General features: G+C 33.0%; 1 long non-coding RNA gene across 1 annotated transcript in view; it reads left to right on the forward strand.

Annotated features, from left to right (window-relative positions):
- The first annotated feature begins 166 nt into the window (after positions 1 to 166).
- LOC146997160 (uncharacterized) overlaps positions 167 to 22932 on the forward strand; it is a 159036-nt gene continuing 136270 nt past the window's right edge. Inside the window, exon 1 of the long non-coding RNA XR_015041001.1 lies at positions 167 to 267. This is a non-coding gene — a long non-coding RNA (uncharacterized LOC146997160). The remainder of the gene's footprint in view (positions 268 to 22932) is intronic.

Genomic DNA, 22932 nt, shown 5'->3' on the forward strand with positions numbered 1-22932 from the left:
TTATCTTTTTGTTGAAGAAAAAATGATGAAACCTCTCGTATATATGCAAGTCTCAGCAGGCATATGCATTCATAAGTATTAGTATTCTTCTTTTGGAAATTCACATCAATATAATGCAGTTTTTCAGTCTTCTAAAAGAAGCATATTTATACTTTTTCCCTTTTAGGAATAATCTGATAAGCTAGACGGCTTGTATTCAGAGGAACTCTCCGAAAAGTTTTTCATCACCTAAGCAGAATTGCTAAAAATATCATGATGGAATCTTTTGTAAGTAATTTCAAGTTTTTTTCTTATTTTGATACTTCTAACTAACTCCAAAAGAAAATTATTGGTTCAAATTAGCTTTGAGAAAAGAAATATAATATATGCATTTTCTATTCAACACCAAATTATTTGTCTTTTCATATTTGCTGTTTCTTCCTTTAAATACTCTTACATTAATCACGATACATAAATCAGTGTATTATTTTCGGCACCAGAGTCATTTGGGCGATCGTGAATGACACTAACTTTCAGGAATTTTATGTTCAACTGGCTTGATGGAGACGAATTGATTTCAACCCAAGAGAACGCGAGTTCTCAATCAATTTAACTGTCTCATTCCCGGCGATTTGTCAAGTAAATGTTCGAAGTGAATGGCGGATGTAGGTAAGCTTTTGGCGTTGCCTGTCACAGCACTGATCGAGATAAGTTTGAGTCTTTGAGAACTTTTCGACAATCATAAACTCAAAGAAACTGTTGCTTGTATTCGAGTTGTTAAAGCAGAGGAGTTTTACAGATTAAGCTTAAATTTTTTAAGTTTACAAATATGCTGCTTATATTTATTTGTTTACACATCACAAAAATAAATTCTTCTTATCGAAAAAATAACATAACGGATGATCTAATTTTCTGAAAAATTGGTAGATTTGATTTTTAGATTCATCTTTTCCAGATGTATTTAAAAACTACTCAGACACGAGCTCAGAAGTCTAACAAAGCAAGAACTCAATCAGAATAGTTCACAGTTTTTTATGCTAACTGTAGAATTTTTAGTAGTTTAGTTACACTATGAAGTGGAATGGAAAACATTATTTTATAATTTAGAGTTTACTGTTTAAACGAATTACGGAAAAGTCTTTATGACGTTTTGTTAATTTATGATTAATTCTTTACTTCATTTAAAATAATTCAAATGAATGTAAGCAATAAATGGAATGAAAATATTGTTAAACCGAGCAGGTATTGTTTAAAGTTTTAAAGAATGCAGAGTAAATTACTGTTATATACAAGTTGCAGAGTCATTTAGAAGTTTTCGATGTCATGAAACTGAAGGAATCCGTAGTTTCCCTCGCTGGGATTCGAACTCCAGATATCCCGAATGCGTATCGAACGTGCTTCAGTTATACATACGAAAAGGAGGGAGAAAATACCTTATAAAGTATTTAATTAATGTTTTTTGCTAGTATGCAGATGCATAAGGAATTAATTTGCGTAATCATATACATACGTATATAATACATTAATATTCAATGTAAATATATTGAAATGTGAACAGTTATTTAAAAAGTTAAATAGATAAACAGAGAGACAAACAGGAAGACACAGATTGCACAATTACATGAATAGACTGAAGGATGAATAGATAGTAAAGAGGTACACAGAGAGACAGAGAAACAGATAGATAAACTCTGATAAAGGCAAATACTTGCATTTGATATCACATCATTTTTCAGCAGAGATTCAATAGTCTTGTAATTTTTTGTTTAGTTATTCGATCAGGAAAACGAGAGTCATTTAACTGAAACTAATTATGCGTTATTAAGAAAAGGGAAAAGGATTCATCTTTAACTTTTGATGTAATAAATATTTATTCGTTTAAAATTTGAAATAAATTTTAGAGCTTCGGCAATATTGTTAAAATAAAGGAGAGCAATATTAGTGCTCTAGAATATTCGATTGATAAGTTAACATAAAATCTCTTCCGAGCATCTAGATTCAGAATAATTTTATACGCATTTCATGAGCAATGATTCAAATGGATCGAGAAATTGAAACGTTGTTTAGTTTGTACAGGAGCAGTATGAAATACAAACCTGCCTGACGAGATGTTACATGAGTTCGAGCTGTGAGAAAATAATACTGCCTGTGCTCAAATATTTGTCAAAAGGTACTTGAGGCTCATAAAATATTTATGAAATTTTAAAACGGCGTCTGAGTACCAATTTTGTTATTTTATATACAGAAAGAAATGACAGAATATTTTCCTGGAAAATGCACTTAAATTCTCCAAACTGCACTATATTTTGAAATAAATTTTATTTCAAAAATTTTTTAAGTCACTGGGAATTGTCATTCTGAAATAACTTTGGATTAATGTAGATTTCAGTCTTATGTTTCATCTTTAATATTAGCTGTCGAAAGTGAACAGAAAATTCTTAAAAACAATTACTTACAGTGTGTGATGTTACTGTTTTTTAACATACTTAATTATTACAGCATTGAAATACGACCTGTACTACTGTATATTTGGCGCCATTATATCTAAACACACGATGTCTGGAAGCATGATAGTACGAAGAGTGATCTTAACTCTTCCTACTATCATGCGTCACCTTTGATGATGCAGTGAGCGCTCGTCAGTTACAAGTGAGAGTCACGAATAAGTAGAAAGTACCTTCACTGTCCGAGAAAAATGTTACATTTACGTTTCTAAGAGGAAAAAGATCTCAAATTCCGAGATTTTGAAACGTTCCGTAAATAGTATGTACTTCTGTTATTCTGTTTTCGAATAATATTTGTACATAAAAAGCCAATTAACACTGCATTTTCGAGTGAACGAAAACGTTACGACGGAAAACAAAACTAGAAAAAAAAAGATATATTACATGAAGTTTAGCGAGTTTATCAACTCAGGACCTGCTACCATAAATACCAATGAATCGAAAGCTGAACTTTCTGATATTTTCGAAAACAACTGGAAGATGTATGTTTGTTTCAGTCTTTTCGGGATACAAAAGCAGAGTTGGAGATTTTGGTTTTCTTAAAATACTTAGGAGTTTTAAATTATTTTTTCTTATCGAACTTATCGAATTATTTATTTCTTATCAAGCTTTGGAGTTTTAGATTATTTTTTATAAAAAATAATTTATAAAAAATAATAAAAGACTAAATCACATAGCATGCTGCATTTCTCCCAACTGGCAGCCTTTATTGCTAATGTTAATATCTCACTAAGAAAACTAATTTGATAACTGATTTTCAAATTCATAAACATTTGAGAAATTAACATAATATAAGAACTTTTTTTTTAAAATCCAAAATCTTTGGTTTGATTTTACTTTAAATTCTCTGTTTCCATTATCACTATCACAATATAATTTTTAAAATTTTAGAAATGCTAATATATAGTCTATCAGGAGATGGATGTAGACATAAACGTAGGTTGATAGACATTTTAGCATATGAAGGTAGTTGGAACAAGATATTCTATAAATGTCCTTGAATGCTTATTTTGAAATGGATCTGCTTTCTCTCGCAAAGAGTGATGCAAAGCAGACAACCTTGTCTTCACAGCGAGTATTTCCAATAAATTACATATCTTGTTTACTTTTCAAACTAACTTACTTCATTAGATACCTAGTGGATTTCCTTACATTTAATGATAATACAGATTCTTTCAGTTAGAGAGCCGGCCACTAAAGACATTCATTCTTTCCCTAGGCAGATTTCTGGCGAGTTTAGCCATATTTAACTAATCCAATTACATAAAATTCTAAGTACCTTTTATCTGTAATTACACTTAGAATTGGGAAGTATATTACTTTGCAATCTTAAATTACAAAGATTCAATTTTAGACGCACCAGAGCAAAATATTACGTAAGAAGTAAGAGATTAATGGAGGGTAAGCGTTCAAATGAAGATTAATTGTTTCCCCTCGAATGCATATTCGGAAGAAAAGGAGGTTTGGATTAAAATTAGAAGTGTTTTCGAGTGCTTAATAACTGAAAAATAAAGTATTTTAAAAATTGGAAAATGAATTTGACCTTCAGTAGAAAAAAATGGTTTAAACTGTAAAATTAAAATTAAAATTTTTTAAATGGGAAGTTTTAATTTCAATTATTTAGGAAACAGAAATTGTTTGAATTTTTTTTTGATAAATTCAGGGGCACTTGAATTTGGGATGCTTGTAAATTAGATTCACAGACCCTTGAATTCGGATGCATGCCAATTACTCGTGGAAGCACTTGAAAGTATGTAAAAGCACTACAAGTGGCACTTCTAGAAGCACTTAAAAGCAAACACATAGATCAGAAATTATATTTTCATTTTTCTCCCAATCAGCAGACTGATGATTAAATTAGCTTTCAGCGCTCAAAGGCTATATAAACGTTCAATGAAACACTCCAATTAAGTGAAAACAGAAAGCTTCTTTTCTTACGCTCATATAGTATCTACGAAAGTCAAGAAACATATTATGCATCTAGAAATCCTATTATTACGTTGAAAAGGGCAAAAAGAATTGGAGGGACATAAAGTTAGCTCGCTTGGTTGCCTCTGTCTCGTGGCCACATCTGTTAGTATGGTTTGTTTTTGTACGCCGCTGTTGCATCAGTGTCCTTGAAGCTAGCGAGCTTGAAGGTTAAACTGATATCTGCGGCATTGAAACTGAACACCGCACTGTCGAAACAAAAAGGAAAGCTTTCTGCACTTTGCACTGGTGAAGTCACTTATCTACATCCACTTCAATATTCATGGCAATAACTATCGTTGTATCTCATCAATCTACATTTTTCCGAAATATTTGGATTTTTCATATTAAAAAGAAGACGTGGTAAATCTTTTATGCCTTCCCGAAAAAAGCTGTTACGAAATGTACAGGCGCAGTAAGATGGCTTCCCCGCACAGCAGTTTTAGGGTTGCCATAAAATGGCAAGGGAAGGCGAGTTGCCACATTTGGCGAGAAATTGCCCATTTGGCGACATTTGGCAATCTACCATGGACGGATGGAGAACCTTCTGGAACGAATTCAATTCTTACCGGTTTAGGTAATGAACGTTCGAGAATATTCTCGAACGCAAGCCGAAAGCTATATAAAGCCTGCTGCTCCGCAGTCAGTTAGTATCGAAAGTTTGCCTCACATAGAGTGCGAGTTAGTTAGTATCGAGTTGGTGTCTCGCCTAGCGAGTCAAGCCCTGCGGAGTCCATCGAGTTGACAGTCGGCCAGCGAGTGCCGAGTGGGTCGTCGAGTTCACCGAAGAAGTCTCTTAGTGCATCGCGGTTAGTGCATCGTCGAGAAAACGTGTTGAGCTCCGGGAACAACTTAACCGAAAAGTCGGGAGCTGTGCTCTGTGTGTCGTCGAGTGCATCGCGAGTTGTAGCGTGCAGAGTCTCGAGAGTACGTGGAGTTCCAAGAACAACCAAGCAGAGTCGGGAGCTGTACTCTGGTGCTTTGAAGTGGTCTAAAAATTAACTGTGATAAAAATAAAAGCAAGAGTTTTCTTTATTAAGGTTTTTTTTATCAAAACAGAAATTTAAAAACAAAATTGTAAAGAAGGGCATTAGAAATCCCGGTTATAATTAAGCTTCTTAGGAAATAATTGTAATTTAAGACTTATTTGTAACACCAATGGCCGCTACACAATGACAGTTTGAACCAGGTTCAAGAATTTCGGCAACTATGTGGTTGAACGGACATTTGCATGAATGTTTTCTGCTTACATATGCATGAATGTTTACTGAATACGAACCGTTTTTTCCTTAGAACGTCCTCGACAAAAACAAGCCTTCCATTAGGCAAATAACCGTCGCATGCTTCTCATACTAAATGAAATAGACAAATATAACAGAATGATTATTGCTTTCTTTACAAAAAATGAGAGAAAATATTCTTGAGATAAAATTCAAGGTGATAGATGTATCAAGAGGATTTGAAAAGAATTGAAAAAATAATTTTCATAAAATAGACTGTTAGTAACCAATTTATAAAACAAATTTTTCAAAAAGTGTTTTTTACTTCCTTGAAAGGAATAAAGGAAGTATTGCAATCTTTAAAAATTTCGGGTATCATACCTAAAAATATTTTTTAAAATTAATTTTGATTGACTATATTTTTTGCTTGATGTCTGTACGTAAGGACAAAATAAAGGACTCTGTTTTCAAAAACGGATTGCAAAGTGGGTTAAAAATGGGTTAATTTCGTGACGTCTATGTATATTTACGTATGTATCTGGTATAACTAAAAACGATTAGCCGTAGAGAACGTTGAAGCGTTATTGCGCACCTCCCTTTTTTTATTACAGTCGGCAGTACAAAAAGGGTGTATACAAAAAGTCATATTACAAAAAGTAGCGTATATGACCTTCTTTTTGCCAAAAAGCTCAAACAAGTTCTTCACATTATCAATAATATTCATTTTCAAGACCATGCATTCAAGTGGGTTATTAAAAACAACGAGCGTATTAACGAAGCACTCCAAACTCTAAAAATTAAGAATATTAATTGCCATGATTTCGAAAATATTTACAATACTTTACCGCTAGAAAATATTTTTAAAAGCGTTCTATTTCTGCCTGATCTGTTTACTCAGATTCTTACAATAGTCTCTAAAGGAGATTGGAAAATATACTTAAATAGTGTTTTGTTTAACAATTACATCAAATTTAATTATACGTTTTTCAAGCAAGTACGAGGATTACCAATGGGGTCTAGCAGTTCATCCGCACTTTGTAACTTATTTCTCTTCTCTCTAGAATATAAATGTCAGTTATCAGTTACTAAAGATCAACGTAATTTTTTTTCTTACATTTTCAGATTTGTGAATGAAATTGTTGCAATCAATAACTTTAACAAAATAGAAGAAGCAAAGATTTATCCTCCGAGCCTTAAACGTAACAAAACTAGCCCACTGCAATGGGAATGTTTATCTTGTCTTACAAATTAGTAAGTACAAAAAAGTAAAAAGATGTTAAAATGTTTGATGAAAGTAAAGATTTCAATTTTCGCACTATTAAACATATCAACTGGAATTCCAACACCTCCAAGAAAGTCATATTTAATACTATTAATACCCAAATGCTCAAGATTAAAAGAAAGTTTGCAGTGAAGCAGTCAAGAAGAAATAAAAAACCTTATTAATATCCTCTTAGAAAATCAAATTTCAAAACTCGAAATTTCTCACACTTAAAAAAAGCTAGGATTCACTTTATCTTTTAGATTACTTGTTTACAGTGATATGATATATTTTACCCAAACCTGAAAAGAAGGTAACTTTATGGATGACTACCACGAGTAATCTAATGTGAATATGTAATTATAAAATCTCCTGAAGGCTACGTTATGTAAAATGATTTTGGAATGAGCATTTAATAAATATAAATACGTCAGATTCTACTTCTATAACCATGAAAAGAAAGCGTTGAATAATAAAAAAAATATTTCTTTATACATTTGTTGAATAACTCTTAAAAAATGCAAGCTACTTGTATAATCGACAGAAAAAATTCCTCTTTTTGAAAACCTATGAAATATGAAACTGTGTTTCATTTGGTGATTTTAAAAACGTATTGTTAAATTTGAAGTATATAACTTGTCAGATAATGAAAAATAAACTTTTACAACCTCAAGTTCTTTTATATAGTTTCTTATACAGTTTACTTGTATTCTATTTTTACCATGGCGCTTAATATCTTTGAAGGAGTTAGAATTCTTATATTTGCAACTTGAAACGTACGAATATCTAAAAGTGTTCTAGATTAGGTAATTATGCATTTCTTTTTATGGAATGTTTTACGAAATTACATTTATTTATTTATTTTGTTATATAGAGAAATCTGGATTTTTCTCATAAAAAGCATTCCAGGAAAAATGCGGTTGGTACTTTTATAGATAAAAATAAACTAAAATGTGCTTCTATTTACTAGATGATTTAGGCTTAAAAGAGTTTATCTTTGTGAAGTGAAAAACTTATTTCAAAAACATTTTTCTTTTTTTGTTGTGTTATGAATGAATACTTTGAAGAGAAGGAGTTTTCACATAGAGACATGAAAACACCCATATATGTATTTCGGATGCATGCTGAATGGTATGAAAAGAATTTGTTTACAAAAAGATATAAACTCTTTGAAATAAGATGGCATTTACTCATAGGGAATTAATTAATTATATATAAGTAATTAATTAATTCCCTATGAGTAAGAAGGGAATTAATTAATTATACATAAAAATACAAAATATGCTTTTTCTGTGCAAGAAATGCAAAAAATCATTCGTGCTATGACTGGGATTTGAATCACCCATTTTCAGATGGTAGGTGAATGAACTAACCACTTACACCATTGGAGCACCGTGGAAAAATTCGGTAATTCCTTACATTCTATTGTACTTAAAAAAGGTAACGTTGGATAGCTAGTCTACCAAAGCAAAGGTGGTGAGGATTTGTCTTCTTCCACATTTTAATTCAAACATCAATGTAGATAAAGTATTTGCAGATTTGCCGAAACAACTGCAATCTCGTCGAGATTCGGGCCACGGACCTTCCAATGCCAGCTGTTTATGATAACCACTTACAGCACGTCAGCATGTACTGAAAAGATGCTGAAATTAAAAATTTACTTCTATGCTGTGGCGATAATTCAAGGTAACAATATTTATTATTTATTAAATCCTTTCCGCTTTGGAACATTACAAACTAACCTAAAACATAGAATTTTAGGAAATTGTTTTTAGATTCTTAAATGAAATACGATATCCACTTCAGATCTACCTTAAGAAATATGGCAACTGGAAACATTTGATTTTTATTGATTAAGTGAAGAGATATTTAATTATAATATCAACTACATTTCAATGGAGAAAGTATATAGAGTAAGAAATAAATTCTTCAAGGGCTCATCCTATTTTTAAATACCCAAAATACAGGCAATTGAACTTTTACCATGATCAAAAAATAGAAATTGCAGTAGGATGTGAAACAGATCTTGTAAAAATATAAAAATGGGAAAAATATCGACATATCCTGTGAACACAAGGAGGATCATGTTTACTCGCCTTTAGTATTTTACAATACAGATCCAGTATATTAAATTTAAGCGCCATAAAGTATTTCAATGCATTCTGCGCATTAGAGAAATAAATATTTATTCTTACATTTTGTATGAAATTCTAAATATTAAATCCGTTTCGTAATTCGTAAAAATATATTAATTCGTAAAAAATTACTAGTCATTTTCAATCTAAATGATAAATATATAGATTTCCTTGACCGTTTTGATTTGTAACTAAAACAATTGATTTATTTTTACAAAATTGAACTTAGGGTATATACGTACCCTCGGGTTACTGATGTTTCACAAATCAATGCTGAGGCTTATGAGTTAATTACGTAGTATATATGCAATGTACGACTTACGTCTATCCTTTGATTAGGAAATAACAAGATAATGACATTTTATGCCTTGCAAGTTCAGGAATTTGTATTTTTAAGAGAATTATATTAGATGATGCAAGATATATTAACAATAAATTATGCCATCATTGGAATACTTTTGCAGAAATATAAAAGTATTTAAAATATTGTTATTAAAATAAGTACTTATATGGTTACTTACCCTTCTGATCTGAACATAATCTAGATCAGGTGTATGAATTCAACATGTCCAAACGCAAAAGAGCACCTGTCGTTAGCGAAAATCTTGAACACTTTATTGGTGTCTATACAACTGTACCCAGCAATATGCCTGGTTTCATCAAGAATATGCTGAGGGACGGAATCCGAGCATCTTGAGATTTTCGACTTGACGGTTTTCAACTGCTTCCATGCCGCAAGAATGATGCACATTTACAAACATCCATGCCATCTCTGGAGTTCGAATATAGGTGCAACTGGCACGGATAACCTCCGTACCAAAAACGAGCAGCACGATACATATAATGACATATACATTGACATCCTTCTACCTAATAAATTAAAAAAAAGTTTAAAAAATTACTCCAATAAAACTGAACTACACCTGGAATCTCCAAGTGTAGTGTTGATTGATAAATCAATATTTTTGATTAAAACATTTGTCATTAAATTTGCTTTCTTTATTTTATTTCGAGGATTAGATTCTTTTTGAGCCGCCCTGGTTAGTACGCTGATATCCGTACCGAAGGGTCCGGATTTGAATCCCGGAGGAAACAAGGAAGCACTCGTCCTCATAGGAGGCAATCGTGGAGCACCTTTTAAGTGCCTTCATAATAAAAGAACCACCGCTTTTGGCCTTAATAGTGACCAAGTCTGTGGACGGCTTGGGCCTTGGGGGGGGATTCATTTCAGGTAGTTAACGTCAATCTGCTTAAATATTCATATAAAATTATTTTTATCTAATGTCTGTTTGTAAATCACCTAGTTATCAAAACTGGAATGGATAGTTTTCTAATTAGAGTTGTTTAATGCAAGATGATCTTTCACAGCACAGTTTTTTGTTCAAGCAATAATTAATTAATTCTGAAGTTCTTACAAAATTTTCATTTGCATATTTTAACTCTATTTGCTTATGATATACACAGTTATTTGCCCTTTCCACCGTCATGTGGTGTAATGATATCGCGTAATAATAGCAAAATGTGTAGAAGATCAGGATCTAAATCTGAGAATCTCTTTCCGTAATTTTTTAAATTAAAAATATTTATTGTGCTATACGTCTTATTTTAAGCTTTCCATTTCAGCTGTACTATTTGTTTATTTTATTATTCGTTATTGTAATTATTTTTTATTAGATTTATTTATATACTGTTTATATATTATTTATTTATTAGCCTAGAGGGGCGTTAGTTCAAAAGGCCTATTAATTTCGAAACAGTATTTTGCGTCAAATCACTCAAAGTACTGAATCACTTTTCAAATTGTTGCCACCAAATATCATAATCGTCGTATATTATACTTAAAACAATTAAATAATGAACAATTCGAATGAATGTATGGATGTTTCTAGCATTGTGAAAAAAACAAAGGTACCTAGAGCCACCAAATTTTGAAAGTATTCCTCCACCCGAGTATGTGCACCTGAAGCAAATTCCGAATTTGTTTTATTATGTATTTCATATTTTTTTAAACTTTAAAGAATTTTTGAATAAACAACTCAACGATAAACGAGCACTGGCAGCATTGTACGGAATAAAACATTTTCATTTTCAGCGCGCAAGACTATCTGTCGGAAGTTCTTAAGATATGCTGCTTTTAAATATTTTCCGATTTTCCTGTTGAATCGAATTTTATGTGACATAAACGCCAGGAAGGTTATATTTAAAAAAGAAAGTAATCACACAAATCATTAATAATATAAAGACAAACAAACGTTTTGTAAAGCAATTTTAGTAACAAAACTGAAAATTGATATTATGAATTGGAAAAGCCCTTTTTCATTGTCAGAAGAAATTAATTACGAAATCTGGAAATAAATAAATTATTGCTTTCATTTTTCTTCTAGTAAATTTTGGCAATTATTCAACAAACATATAATTTTTGGTACGAAATTTGACAATATCTGAGAAGAAATAAAATGAAATACATCGAGCAAAACTGGAATTGATTATTTCAAATTTTAAATTGGCGAAGAGAAATTATAAATAGGAAAATAAATTTTAGATTTTAGATGGAAAATATTAGTAGTTTAGCGACATTTTAAACTTGGAAATATATTTATTGCTCATTTTAAATTTCTTTATCAATTCTTTCAATAACTAATTTTGCAGTTACTTGGTAAATATCCTTATGAATACTCCTCAAATAAAAAAAGCAAAATGATAATTAAAAATTAGCTAATTAGAATTTTAAGCAAAATTTTAGAAGCATCATGAAAAAATGTTATTTAATTTCTTAAAAGATAGCAGATGTGTTAAACTACCCATAAAAGTCCAATAATAACATTTTAATTAATTAAAAAGTAATTAACAACTAAAAGTGTTTTTTTCTCACTATGCTCCATCATTGTTACAGAACTAAAATTTTTATCGAAGACAGCTTATTCAACGTTTTTTTGAAGATATTGTGGATAGGAAGGTTTCATTTTGTCCATTTCATGCTGAAGTCTGAATCATATACTTAATTATTATCTAATTTTTGTATCAGATACTATATGTGCTTTTACTGAAAAACAAATTTTAACTTTACGGAGTCCAAATATAACAAGAGAGCATTAAATCCTAATATTACATGATTTCTCTATAAAACTGAGCCAAGCAATAATTTCGAAATTTCGCAATTCAATTCATTTCCATTAATGTGTTCGTCAATAGAAAGGAAACGGAAACTACTTACATTTATTGAGAAAAAGATTGAAGTAAATGATAAAAATGTGAATAACAATTTTGTACAATAATAATTAATATAATTAGTATTGCTGCGAGCTGAGAGTTCGTGAAGTTCTCTCCAATAACTATGTAAGAAGAAACGAAAGAAATTGAAAATTTATCGCAATAAGTCACATGATGTAACAAAACAAATAGCTTTAAATAGCTGAAGGAGAATGTGAAGATAATACGTGTTTTCCTTAAACATACAAGAAAGGTCCTATATTACCCATTTTTTTCCACCACAGTAAATTCTAAGACACAGCTCACTTAGCTATCTCCGGATTCTTTTAGCTAAATATTTGAACACAACTAAGCCTCTGAAGTAACTTACTTGTTGGCTATCGAAGTTGTATTTATATAAGATTGCTTGTTCTTCTACACGTTTTGAACAAATGACACTATAGTTTCAAAAATGCGTTTACAAAAGCTAACAAATGGCCAAGGTTTCAATAAATCACGAAATTTCACCATTTTATTATCGGATATTGCACCGCGGCCCATCAGAAGAAATTCTGTTTCTAATCAAGTATTTTCACAACTCAATCACATATTGTCACACACGTTGTCAACTATTTTAATATGTTGTCAACTATTTTTAAGTAGCATTAATAATTTTCACAGGCGGATGAATTTATCAAGATCTACAATTATATATATAAGTGTTTATTTATACCTAACTACAAATCTACTAAAAACTACACGTTAAATAAATTTTTACAGAAAGTAAGCAAACAAGTAAGTAAAAACAATACATAATATTATAAGAATACACAAAAGAATAATACAATCAAATATTTATAGTAATTTAAAAAATACTGATTTCTACTTGTCAGTAAAATTGTTACCTTTCACTAAAGTTATCAGGTTCTGTGTTCCTCCTCACTTGCTTTGGGAACATTAAATATCCTGACTCGGAACAGGGAGCTTACTAAAGCTATGTTCAATAAATTTGGGAAGTAGACAAAACACACAGGAAGGGTATACGAAACCCTTTATTTTTCTCTCTTTACAATGATTTCCGGACTTCGGAATACAGAGACCAACCACTTGTGGTCTGAACGTAAGGATACAAAAATATTAACTATACTCTAACTAAACTTAACTTTGGATTAATCAAACAAGTGCCTACTCCAAGATTGGCCGTATATTAGCAAAAAGCCGTATGTAGTACAGAGAACTGCTAACACTACGATACGTTTAAAATTATCAAGAGGATTAAAACTCTGGCCTTGAAGGCAACCAGCAACCTAGTAAAACTACTATGGCAAGCGGCCTGCTTCTAATAGCTCCTTCCTCTCTCTTGCTTGGCAAAAAGCCTCAATTTAAGTACTTAGCGTTCGCAAGACAAATTTGCATAAATAAGTTAAAGCTTTTAATTCTGGCCGGAAGTAGAAAATAAGAAGTGATAGTAAAGATTTAAAATAAAATAAACGTTAGTAAAACTCAAGATCCTTACATACTTCCCGCCAGAGTTAATTAGTTTGAAACTGAGGTCTAAAACGACCTTGTTGAAAACTTTTAGCTCTAGAATTTAACGCGAGGCCAATCTTTTACAAACATTTCTCACTAGAAACTAGAAATTTAAAAAAAAATCGTTTTCTACGTTATCAACTCCATGGACAAATACTTTTCATCTGTACTGCATCTAAACAGGAGTTCTTAGTTGAAATCTGGTTCCTTCCAGAGATCTGGAAGGAAAACTAATTTAATGAAATGTTACACAATTAAATGGCAAGTAAGATGAATACTTATATTTCTCTTAACATTCTTATTTCATTCACGACGTTATTTAATTATCTCCTCGTGCTCTCTGACATGTGTTGTAAAGGAAAACACCAAACACGAACGTGTTTATGTACAAGTGTTCAACACTATCGCCTGCAATCAAAACACTAACGTGTTAAAATTCAACATAACAAGACCTCATAACACACCTTATATTCATCTCTAAACCCTGAGGTACTATTCTGAAAGTGGCTAACTCTCAAGTGTAGCGTCAGAGAGCCTAACTACATTCATTCAACCTTTAACACATATTCACAATAATTTGCTCTTTATACAGTCACACGAATAAGTTAAAATTTTTGGCATTACTTTCACTTTTACCATATCACAGTATTTCTTAACGTTTAAAATAACAGTTCACATTGTATATAAGGACTATTAACATGCCGTTAATTTTACGCATTTTAAAACATACATTAGTAGTACATTGTTAACTTCTATTCTTTTCCAAGCAAGTGCCAATTCTTCTACATTGAAATACTACATTTCAAAAGTCTTTCAGACTAAAACTTCTTTCTTGCCAGAATGTTTTAAATAAAATTTTATACAATAACTTTTACAATATTCAAGTATTTACACATTCCTATTATACATTAATTTTAGTTTTACTCGCGAGTAATTGAAAAACATAATACCAAAATAGGTAACAACTCATTTCTCGTCTTTTTGGCGATAAAGTAGACCTCACATGAGGTAAAACGTCTTGAATTCTGCCACTTGCAGTAAGAATGAAAGATCAACTTAAGGTTTCAAAGTGACATAAAGTTTTACGTATCTTTGTGATATTCGGACATCTTTTTTTCTGCCCAGTCCTGGAAGGTAGCGCAGATTACGGTTTGGTTTATCTTCCTTCTTGTGCGGGTTCGCCCTTCAGTTCCTTCCTCCATGAGCTTTCTTTTCCTTCCAGTTTGGTCACCCTTGAAGACCTTATTTTTAGCCTCTGCCTGTGGTCTCGGCCGTTTGATGGCAGCTGGTCTTGGCGGAACCGGGACAACTCTCTCTCATTCCTGCTTGGATCTCGTTGCTGGCTTTTCAAATTTTCCTTGTTTCTTTGCCTCCGCAGCTGGTGTTCCTTCATCAATTCGTCGACATTTGCTGCGTAGACTCCTGTCCGATGGGTAGATCTTCCGTTTTAGAGCCGGGTTACAGTTGCCGGCATTTCTCCTGGCTCTCTTTGCATTCGTCGTACTTCTCCCTTCTTCATTCTGGGGGTGGTCGTGCTTTCTCTTTTCTGGTCGGTGAAACGGCTTCTTTTTCTTGTTACCTTCAATTTTCCAACGGGGAAACTTTCTTTTCAATTGCTCCTGCCTCCTAATGGCTTGCCCTTGTGATTGTCGTTGTTACACCTCTGGAGATTGTGCCTGCAGTGCCTGCCGTGCCGGATCCTGCAAAAGATCTTTAAATATTTGCATTTTATTACGATTATAGAATAGTTTTATCTGGTCAATGTTTGCGGAGCATGTTTCACCATTCCTGGCTTTTAACACCACCACAGCCTGAGTTATTTTTTCTATGACATATGGTCCTTCAAATCGTGGAAAAAATTTGGCAGTTTTATCTTCTGGTGCTGAAGAAAGTGAATGCTTAATTTTTAACACTTCATCTCCTACTTTATAAGTTACTCCTCGTCGTTTCATATCATAATAAAGTTTGTTTTCTCTGTGCTACTTCAGTGTTCTTTTTTGCTTCTTTAATTAATTTTTCTATATCGCCCATTTTAAATTCTGGGGCTCTTTGTTGAACACAAAATAATTTATCTAACGACGTTATAATCTTTCTGCCTAAAAATAACTCAGCAGGAGTTTTGCCCGTTGTATCATGTTTTGCGGTCCTAAGGGCGAAAGCTAATTCATTGACATAGTTATCCCAGCTCTATGAAAATTTTAACATAACTACGGATAATTTTCACTATATTTCTATTGACCCGTTCCGCTATATTTGATTGCGGCCGATACGGGACCATTTTTAAATGACGTATGCCCAGTTTTTGGCACATGCCTTCAAATATATTACTTAAAAATTGAGGACCATTATCCGATATAACTTTTAGGGGCGCCCCGTATTTTAAAATATATTTATTTAAAATAGAATCAGTAACTAATTTCGCGGAGGCTCGTTTTAAGGGAACAATTTCGGTCCACTTACTAAAATGATCAACCATAACAAGAAGATACCGACTTTTATTTAACTGACTTTTTGGGAAAGGGCCCAATAAATCGATGCCAATTATTTCATTTGGAAATTCGGATTTAATGCTATTTAGAAACCCGGCTTTTAGAAAACCTGCTTGACATGTTGGGCAGGACTGGACATACGCCCTTGTTGACTTTTGCAGTTCAGGAAAATAAACTGCTTCGCATACGCGTTGGATGGTTTTTCGAATACCAGCATGAGAAGCTAAAGGGCAGTTGTGTAACTCCTGCAGTATATTTAATCTAAGACTAGCTGGGATAACAGGTCGAAATTCGTTGTTGGAATTTGTAGTTTTTGTATAAAATAATAGACCATCTATTAGTTCGTAATGGGACGCCCTATTTCTTATCGCCACAATATCTTGGTGGCTAAAATTTTCAGGATCCTTTAAATACTCATAAATGTTTCCAAACTCAGGATCCTTACCCAGTTCGGTTATTACAGTTTCTCGGGAATTTATTGTACATGCTGTGAGCATTGCCACCTTTACAGTATTACCTGCCTTCATCTATTTTTATTCTGGATAGGGCATCTGCTACGATATTTTCCTTTCCGGGGGTGTGCTTGATTACCAGATTATACTCTTGTAACTTGAGTGCCCATCTTATTAACCTTGGGGATAAGTTTTTCCCTGAGTACAATCTAGTTACCGCCGCATGATCAGAATACACTGTTATTGGCGCCCTTCCAAAATAGACTCGGAACTTTTGCACTGCTAACAGAACTGCAAGTGCCTCTCTCTTGGTCGAGGAATAATTTCTTTGTGTTTGATTTAAAGTTCGACTAAAAAATGCCACGGGCTGCTGATTTTGCGAAAGTACCGCTCCTACCGCATAATCCGAAGCATCCGCTGAAATTTCTAAATTTTCATCCTTTTCAGGAAATTTCAAAACCGGGGCTAGCGTTAATGTTGCTTTAATTTTTCGAAAGCACTATTGGCTTCGGCCGTCCACGAGAATCTTGCTTTTTTCCTTTTTAATTTTAACAATGGTTCAGCAATAGCCGCAAAATCTTTTATAAAGGACCTATAATATGAACAAAGTCCTAGAAAAGAAAAGAGCTTCTTCGCCGTATTTGGCGGCGGATACTTTTGCACAGCGATTATTTTTGATTCGTCTGTCTCGATTCCTTTCTGAGATATTTTGTAACCTATTATTTTTGTAACCTATTATTTTGTAACCTATTAGATATTTTGTATTTTAATTCAGCGGCTGCAAATTTTTAGTTTTCGACATTAACTTTTAGACCGTCCTCATTTAATAATGAAAACACCTGTCTTAAATCCTGTACATGTTGGTCCAGATTATCACTAGTAATAATGATATCGTCTAAATATATAAATGTAGACTTTCCAAGAACAGGCCTTAGCACAATGTCCATACATCGCTGAAATGTTGCCGGTGCCCCTGAAAGGCCAAACGGCATACGCAGGAATGCATAAGTGCCAGACTTGGTTATAAAAGCTGTCTTAGGCAGATCCTCCAGTCTAACCCCTATTTGAAAATAACCAGTCGTTAAGTCTAAAGTAGTCATGTATTTGGTAGAAGTTATGTTCCTTAGAATTTCTTCGATAACAGGTAACGGATATACCGGATATTTAGTCATGGAGTTTAATTTACGATAGTCAATTGCAAAACTCCACCTTTTTGGATGTGTTACCGGATAGTCATTGTTTTTCTTACATAACACAACCGGGCTAACATAAGTACTTGAGATGGGCGTTATGATCTTTTTACGTAACATGTCTCTAATGTGCCACTCTATAATTTTTTCTTTATTCTTAGCATATCGGTATGGTTTGTGGCGAACTGGCAGTGAATCTCCGGTGTCGATACTATGGTTAGTAACTTGAGTAAATCCTGGAATATCACTAAATAACGAAGCAAATTCACTTACCACTTGTCGAATTTTTTGTTGCTCTTCCTTAGGCAGGTGGTCAAGGTTTAACATTGGTGGTTCTGTTTTTTCTTCTCGAACTGGTTTCATCGTTAGCTTAAGGGACGCTCTGAAAGAAAGTCTATCCCTAAGATGATATGTGCTTGCAAATTCTTTACGATAAAAAACATAATCTTTACTTGCTCGTCCTTGATACGAACGTATAACGTTAATTTACCTATGCACTTGCATCTTTCTCTCTGCACAGCTAACACTGTCGTATTATCCGAATTATATATGCGGTATTTACGGAAATACTTCCTAAAAAAATCTTCTGCCACACAGGAACACTGCGCGCCTGTATCCAGGAGTGCGGTGGCTGGGATGTTATTCACCAACACTTCAATCTTTGGAAGAGTCAAATTTTTCACCATCACTGTATTTAACTTGAAGGAAGAGGGGTTTTCGTGGCCTTCAGACTTTTTTCCTGGCTTACTATTGAACTGTCGACGTTCGACGGTTGTTTTTGGATACTCGGGTTTCCTTGCCCACTGATTCGCTTTGCTTCCGTAGCCGTGTTCTTGACTTTGCTGTGGTCTTGGCGCACCAAATTGGCTTCGTTGTTCATACTGGCGTCTTCTTTCAATGTCCGCCGTTCTTCTACTTTCAAACTGGATTGCTAGCTCAAATAACTTTTCCAGTGTAGTCGGATTCCTTAATTCAATAAAGTCTTGTACTTGAGGAAGTAACCTCAGCAAAATTACTTGAATTATCTCAGGATCCGGACGGTTTCCATACAAGAGTTTAAAGACGTGAATTTTTCTTAAAATAAAGGTGGAAAGATTTTCGATTCGTTGTTGATATATGCTGAAAAGTTCCGTTTCTAATCTTGCACGATCTCTTACGACAGGGAAGGCTTTTACTAAGGCGGTCTTAAAATTTTCGTAAGTATAGGTGGGACTTCCCGCTTGACCCAAGAGGCTTCTGCCTATGCATTTGAACCAATTAAGCGCTTGGCCCCTCAAAGCGCTGGTAGCTAAGGTGACTTTCTGGAACTCATGCACTGGATGCAGCATGAAGTGGTCATCCAATTTTTCCAAATAACTGGTTACCGGTGAGTTTCCATTAAATGTTGCTTCTGGTTTCATCGATGCGCGCATGGTGTGGACGATGTAACCAAATCCTTCCAGGGCGGCAGCTGGCATTTCTGGATTCTGAGCCGCTTCTGCAGGTAGCACAGGTTCTTCTTGAAACTCGGCCATGGTTATTCTTCTTCGTCAGGCGCCACTATCAGGTTCTGTTTTTTTCCTTACTTGCTTTGGGAACATTAAATGTCCTGACTCGGAACAGGGAGCTTACTAAAGCTATGTTAAATAAATTTGGGAAGTAGACAAAACACACAGGAAGGGTATACGAAACCCTTTATTTTTCTCTCTTTACAATGATTTCCGGACTTCGGAATACACAGACCAACCACTTGTGGTCTGAACGTAAGAATATAAAAATATTAACTAAACTCTAACTAAACTTAACTTTGGATTAATCAAAAAAGTGCCTACTCCAAAATTGGCCGTATATTAGCAAAAAGCCGTATGTAGTACAGAGAACTGCTAACACTACGATACGTTTAAAATTATCAAGAGGATTAAAACTCTGGCCTTGAAGGCAACCAGCAACCGAGTAAAACTACTATATCAAGCGGCCTGCTTCAAATAGCTTCTTCCTCTCTCTTGCTTGGCAAAAAGCCACAACTTAAGTACTTGGCGTTCGCAAGACAAATTTGCATAAATAAGTTAAACCTTTTAATCGTGGCCGGAAGTAGAAAATAAGAAGTGATAGTAAAGATTTAAAATAAACTAAACGTTAGTAAAACTTAAGATCCTTACAAAGTACATTAAAAAATTCTTATATATCACATTTTTGATTTTAAATTTGTAACATATCATATCAGATCTGTAACATGTTGTCGAATTTGTAACATATCATATCAGAATGATTTAACATACATTGGACAATCTAAAACAACATCAATAGGCCTTTTCTACAGTAACTGCTAATTTGGCAAATCATTTGGTCACTGGTGACGAATAAACACCAGTTTGCTCAAACGATAAACCAATATGATGGATAAGCTACTATTTAGAGAAAGTTGTGGGGTCTTTTAAATTTTAAATGTCTTAATAATAGTGAACATTTTGAAATTTGTTGTGTTTATGAATGATGAATACAAATTTTTTATATTTTCAAATTCCTTCCCTAAAATATAATGATTTTTAATTCTAACAAATAAATTATGGTAATTTTAATAAAAAATGTCCCGTCAAGGATATTTTTCAATTTTCAAGAGCATAAAATATTTGAGTTACCAAGCACAAGTTTCTTTTGACTTTCTTCCCAGGTGGTACAGAATTTTATTTAAGTCCCTATTTGATATTAATATCTTGTCTTATATAAATATTTTTACTTATATATGGTTAACCTATGTAACAATAAAAAAGAGAAATAAAATATCTTCATTAGCTCTATAAGTTTGTTAAAACAAATACGTATTCAAAATTTCCATTTTTCTTTCAGGGAAAATGAAGAAGAATGTAATTTTAATACAGTTTACAAATACCTAATTTTTATGAATTCAAAAATCATCGGAAGTTAGTAGATTACTTTCTGATATAAAGGGTGTAAAAATGTGTGCATAATTACTTTCAACTTGAATTTAAGAACTGCCTTGAAAATTAAAGATGAAAAATTTCATAATTACTTTTTGAAGTGTCAAGATTTTAATTATCATCAAGTTAATATTAGAAGACTATAGACTATTTTTGTAAAACGTTCACTCTAAGAAATTGGACAGCTTTTGTTACTCAATGATAATATTACAGAATTTATTAGTAAAAAATGCCAATCCGAACAATCCTTTCCTTCCAGAGAAATTTAACATTTCATGAATATTATTGTAGTATTGACATGAATCCAAAAACCATTCTCATGCTTCTCAGGCTAAAATTTTAAACATCCTTTATATTGAGTTCCCTACTCTAATTATAGGTATTTTGCTTTATTTCTTTTCTGTCTAACTCTCTAGGAATTAGCTTTTTGAAGAACTCTTCTTCTCCGGATAAGAAGGAAATATTCCTTATTCTTTCGTTGTAAACTACTTATACTTGCTAAATTAATTACCATTCCTGTTATTTCTCATATAAAAATAATCCATAAGTCAAACTTAATTTGTTCTTACTCATGCATAAATATAAAATTACTTCACTGTTCAAAAAGAAAAGAAGTCTTATCTACTAAAACACTTCAGTAAGAGATAATAGGTTTTAGCGGGTGTTCTGGAAAATTTTAATTATTCTGAATATTTCTTAGAGTCGATGTATAATATTATCTTCTGGTCCTATATAATAAATTTTGCAATATTAATACAGCTGATGAGGTAATTTAATGGAATATATTATTCAGATTTGAAAATCGGGTCTTACTTTGAAATAAGGCAATTCCCAAGATAAAAAGTAAATTAATTTTTTTCACCTTACTACTAAAGGTATTTAAAACATTTGTGATACATGGATTGAATCATATAGATTTTACATAAATATTTTAGATAAAAGATTAATTTTACTTAAAAATTTGAGAGATTGTTTGCTATTAAATTTAGACGCAAGAAAAAATAGTTGAAAATAGTTATTTGTTAATAGTTTTTGTTTAGGTTGCTATAGGATAATACTTTGAATGAATAAGCAATGCTTTAAATAGGAATTTTACATTGAAATTGAAATTGGCAATCTAATATTAAGGCAGTCTGCTACCAGTGTTAGTTTGAAAGAGAATATAGTTAGATAATCCATTTAATAAATGAGTAATGAATAAAATAGGTATGTTACATAAAAAACTGTAAATACCATTGTATATTTTAAGTCAAACTGCAGGCAATATTAATTTACATGGTTTAAACATTCTTCAGTAAGGGGGTCCAGAAAAACGTAAATTAATATCTGCATCATTTATTATTATTTACACCATGACTGTCGTTATTACATTTTTCAATTTCCTCTCAACAGAGAAAAATGAGCTGAAATTTAATAGTGCATTGTCAAGTATTAAAAGCTATATGAAAAGTATTGAGACTAGATGTGCAAATAGCTTAAACTCTAATCATTAATTTAATTTGGATTTTAAAAGCTTTTCTCCACTGTGCATTAAACTTGTTATTGCTCTAACTCCTGGCATAAAGCATCATGGGGAACGATATTGTTGTAAGCAACGAGTCCAATATAGATCTTCTTAATAATTAAGCCAGGTGAGAAGGAAGAAATTAATACATCATTGAAATATTGAATATGAGCTTATAAGGTAAGTAAGTTTTCGGCTTCCCCGCCTGAATCGCATTTACTGGTCCAGCCAGCCCCAGAACTAGGCGCGGAGGTTGAACCTCCGCTCTAGTCCCTCAGTCGCACCAGCTGGGGGTACCAGGCAACATTGGTCGTTAATTTCCTACCTACCAGTCGCTCGTGCTGCCCGTCGCAGTGGGACATTACCCAGCGAACCAGGGGGCCTAACCCCTGGCTATTAGAGCCGTACCGCTCAGGACTTGTCAGACCCCCGAGGCCAGCCAATAAGTGACCTTTCTTAGGGCCTTCAGAACCACCAAGCTCATAAACGTGTGGTCGAGACTGCCCAGGTACAGATCCTAGCCAGTAGCTTCGCAGAGTTCTCTACGTCGACCCCGGGGTAGCTTATAAGGTATTTCTCCCACCTTCTTGGCG

This window comes from Stegodyphus dumicola, chromosome 5, assembly GCF_044657685.1.
Source record: "Stegodyphus dumicola isolate Sdum_Otavi_A_Nest chromosome 5, ASM4465768v1".
Lineage (NCBI taxonomy): Eukaryota > Metazoa > Arthropoda > Arachnida > Araneae > Eresidae > Stegodyphus > Stegodyphus dumicola.